Source organism: Seriola lalandi, unplaced genomic scaffold, assembly GCF_002814215.2.
Source record: "Seriola lalandi dorsalis isolate HSWRI2012SDOR001 ecotype SW California unplaced genomic scaffold, Sedor1 jcf7180002049764, whole genome shotgun sequence".
In the NCBI taxonomy this organism is placed as follows: domain Eukaryota; kingdom Metazoa; phylum Chordata; class Actinopteri; order Carangiformes; family Carangidae; genus Seriola; species Seriola lalandi.
The window spans coordinates 1-4590 of NW_019520317.1; the positions used below are offsets into that span (position 1 = coordinate 1).

The following is a 4590-nucleotide window of genomic DNA, read 5'->3' on the forward strand; positions in this document are numbered from 1 at the left end:
TTTCATTATGTTATAAAAACTCTGTACGTGTAACAGGATTGTTAATCAAACATTTACCAGTATTAGACTCTTTTTTAAGGGACTGATATAATAAATAAATACATAAATATTGCTTGAAATTTCTGCTTGCATTACAATGTAAACCCACTTTGTATGATACTACAGTAAGTGATACAGTAGCAAGTATTTCATTTATGTGTTTGGTGATTTTGTCAGACGATGTCGCGGTTATAAAAATCAGGATTTATTCTCTAACATGGCTGAACATTAACAATCCTCTACAGAAACATTTAGAACTGTTAAATAAATTCAGAAATTGTTGAGAATGAACCCAGGAGTTGAATAAATTCAATCATTACTGTCCAAAGTGAAAGTCAAGTGCAAGAAAAATATAACACTTACCAAAATAAAATACAAATGAATTGTGTCTTTATTGCTAACGCTTTAAAACTAATCTAAAATACTTTTTAAAACTTGAGTCACCTCCTGGTGGTTGTCTGCCTCGTCCACTCAGACTAGTTTCAGGTGACAACCCTGTTTATCCAGTCATATAAAATATTAAACATTTGTGTGAAACTTTGTCATAATTTCTGTATGAAGTCTTGAGTTATCGCTAAAAAGGTGTTTTGTGAGGTCACAGTGATCTTTGACCTTTAACCGCCAAAGTCTAATCAAGTGAACGTTTGTTCCAAATCTGACATTCCCTCAAAGCATTACTGAGATATCGCATCCAAGAGATTGAGAGAGACGGACAACCCACAATATTCCTCCGGTTCTGGCTGTCAGAGGCATAAAGGGGATCAATTATAGTATAAATAATCGGACTTAGATTAAGAACAATGTATAATTACTTCAAGATGGATGACGCTGCATTTGTTTCTTTCCTCTCAGTCTAATCATCACAGAATGAGCAGCTAGTCTTAGTTTCACTTTCTCAGATCGTCACGCCTCTCACATCACATCTGATTTGTTCAGAGCAGGTGGGGGGAGGGGTTTGTGAGGGGCTGACTAATAATCAAATCCCCTAATCAGTATATAAAGCCTAGTAACAACAGTGTGGGTTCATAAGACGGGTTCATCTACACAGATCAGACTGAGCTGAGAAAACACGAAACAAAGGTGAGTTTGAACATTTCTATAATGTGTTTGTGTAAATATGTAGAAATCAGTGTATGTTCAGTTTTTATAACAGACATTGACTGTTTAAACTCAAACCGCAGTTTCTTACTGTGATATTTGTTCTTTAAATCTTGACTGCTCTGTGTGGAAGAGCTTTTATTGTGAACACTTGCTGTGCAGAGACACGTTTATTTTATCTTGACGTCAGATTTGATCTTTTTCATGAGTTGAACTCACAGCTGAAATCTTGATCTTGAATCTTCATTGTTTAAATCATGGATACTGTGCACGTGATTCATAAACATGCTAATTACAGTATAATCAGTATAAAACAGGTGGAAGTTCTACTTTGTGAAGTGTGATCGTCTGAACTGCATGTGGAAAAATATTTTTTACTTTCACTTTTGATGCAGTTGAACAACAGTTTGTCTTAGAGACAGTGGTTCAGTTTTCACAAGGAGGGTTTGCTGTGACAGCATGCTGGTTGATAAAGACACATTTAAGAAGAAAAATGAAATCTGAAGTAAAATAAAATTCACAGTCAACAGAAGGAATAGACGTTGGCGCTTAGACCCCATCAGGAGGTGGAGCAACATGGGTGGAGATAAAAGTTAGACTCGGAGGGAGTGCATGAGGACATAGTCTTCCTGACTGAACTTCCGCCAAGCTTCAGTTCACTCCACTATCATTCGCCATTTTAATTATGTCATGTTTACTCACTTTGAAATTATTTCAGCTAAATACACAGAAAATCATCACTTTAAATTTTATTTTAGGAGAAAAAGTTTTTCAATATTTTCAACATTTCTCCTGCAGTTAGATCTTCAAGATGTTGACCAAAGTATTTTATGTTAGACTTACTTTCACAAAGAGAAGAATTAGGTTTCATGTTCTCCTGATCAAGTCATTTTCAGTTTGAACAGTGTTGTGCATTTTCCAGTGATTGTTAATTATCGCTTTTTTCTGAATGGCTCTTCTGACTGTGAGATGGAGGTGGAGAACCCTGATAACACAGCAGCAGCAGGAGGAGGAGGAGGAGGAGGAGAGTCTGAAATATCATCTGTGACAGATGACAAAGGTAATCTGAAAATTTGACAACATAAACATTAATAAATTAAGAATTGTTGACAAACCACATATTGTTTTTATGCTGATCCTGTTCAATCTGTTTTTTCTTACATGACCTGTCAGCAGATGAGCTGGAGGAAAGTTCAGATAAAACCAAGGTAAAGATCAGTCACCATCATACAGCTGTATTTATTCTCACAATATCCCTTTTTATAAAGTCATGTTATCATTTACCAAAAGAGAAACCTTCCCTAAATCTAAGGTAATTAAACTTTTCATAACACACAGTGTCCACACTGTCCAAAAATCAGACCTTTGAAATTATGTTTTCTTCTAGAACCTAACAGGACCCTTTTCCATCAAGGCAGATAAAGGAAACACCTGGTTTATTTTGTTCAGTTTCGCTCGTTCTGTTCCATTACTGTGGCTCATAGGATTCTCTGCTGAAGCTTATCCTGCTGATCTAGCCTGCTCCATAGCAGGCTAACCATAGAGGGTATACCCCCCAGTTATTATTATCAATTATTGTCTTAGTCTGATTCGGTGACTGAACCTGGTGAAGCTGAACATCCAGAGCAGAACGATACAACCACAGGACGAGAGTCTGAGATAAAGTCTGTACCAGATGTGTATAAGAGACAGAGAAAGATACCACACATGTACAAAGAGTATGAGAGATGAACATGAAATAACAGCTCTGCTGGAAAAGATAGATGTCATGGTCTCTGACAATGATCCACACTGCTACAGTGGACCGACATGTGGTGACAGTAAAGAGCAGGAAGAAGACCTGGACCACAAATCCCACGAAGAAGAAAAGACTGATGAGTTTCATCACAGTCAAAGAGGTGAGATTTTTTTTATCGCTGTTTATTTACTCAGACTGTCTCATAAGATATTTCTTTACAGCACAAACAAACATCTTCTTGCACAGTACGACCCTCACATACACGTCTCTGTTATTATGTTCTCACAGCATCATGTTGTGTGTGTCCTTCCTTTGTCTGTTCATCTGTATCCACCTCTCCCTCTGACCAAACACATCACATACACTATATTTTCACATCCTCCCTTCTGTTGTCTTTAACAAAGTTGCACCAAGAGTTGCATTAACATAAAATCTGATTTAAAAAAACAAATGAAAAACAAATTAAATAAGCATATATATGATCTCTCTTTATTGTAGATGGTCATTCTTATGAAACAGTGCTGCGAATACACACATCATTTACCCAAATAAAGATTTTGTCACATAATTGTCACGAAGAAATCTTAATTGTTAACTGACTAAAAATTATTTCTCTTATGTTTTATTCCCGTAATCTGCCTCTTACGTTACCCTGCAGTAGATCAGCTGGAGGAGAGAGCAGCTACAACACAGGTAAAGGTGAGATCTTTTGATCCTCTGTAGTCACTGTCATACAGCAACATTTCTTTTTCAATGCTTCCTATGTTTTATGAGGTCAGGTTAAAATCTAGCACAAACACCTGTGACCTCAACTAAAGATTGGAGCTTCTGCTTTTTTACTTTAGACTTGGAAAGTGTTTGACTCCACAAAGCTCCTGGTTTGACACTGGATGAGTGAAGCTGAAGATACTTTTACTGAACAGTTTACTTTCTTCTCCCTAAAATACAAACCTACTTTACAGCTTTTAGTTTCATTATGTTTTCCCTTCCTTTTATTTTTGGTTTTGTTGTACTCTGAATATTGTACCACTGTGTTCTTAATCTCAATGGTTGTAACCTATTTATTTTAAGATTAAATTGAATTAAATCACCTGTTTTCTCAGTGTGACTCAGTTCATGATGGAAAACACCCAGAGAAGAAGAATGACAACACAACGAGAGGAGGAGAGTCTGAGGTCAAGTCTGTTCCATCTGCAACATGTGAGAAAATAATTTTTTTATGAAAATGTTTTTTGTGCAATAGCAAAATAAAAATAAAAATTAGGTTTATAACATTCAAAATAATTTACTGAGAACTTTAGGGAAATTTATTGATTCAACTCTGGCTCATTGTTTTCTTACAGGCACCTCAGATGTGGATAGGACTGGAAACAAGGATAAGGTCAGAAAATATAAAATTATTTCACAAGAACTTGAGGACTTTTTACTTAATAACCATGTGATGTTACCATTTAATTTACATACAATAAATGGTAATTTATTATTTCCAGCAGTCAGTGAAGATTTCTGGAGAGAAGAATAGAAACATGGAGTATCAAAGAGAACTTGAAACGTTGCTTCACAGACTTCACCTTCAAGACAAACAGAAGTTGTCTCCAGCAGATTTTCTTAAAATAGTTCCACCAGTGAAACAGGACCATGAAACATCTGAGGAAGATCTAGCTCATACTTTTCTTCAGAGGTTGATGATGTTAGACTACAGAGCCAGATATATT

The 4590-nt window shown here is 36.0% G+C and overlaps 1 long non-coding RNA gene across 1 annotated transcript; it reads left to right on the top strand.

Annotated features, from left to right (window-relative positions):
- The first annotated feature begins 1064 nt into the window (after positions 1 to 1064).
- On the top strand, positions 1065 to 2811 carry LOC147819767 (uncharacterized). Its single transcript, XR_015436646.1, has 4 exons — positions 1065 to 1119; positions 2107 to 2197; positions 2314 to 2345; positions 2722 to 2811. It is a non-coding gene; the product is annotated as an uncharacterized LOC147819767 (long non-coding RNA).
- Positions 2812 to 4590: the final 1779 nt, after the last annotated feature.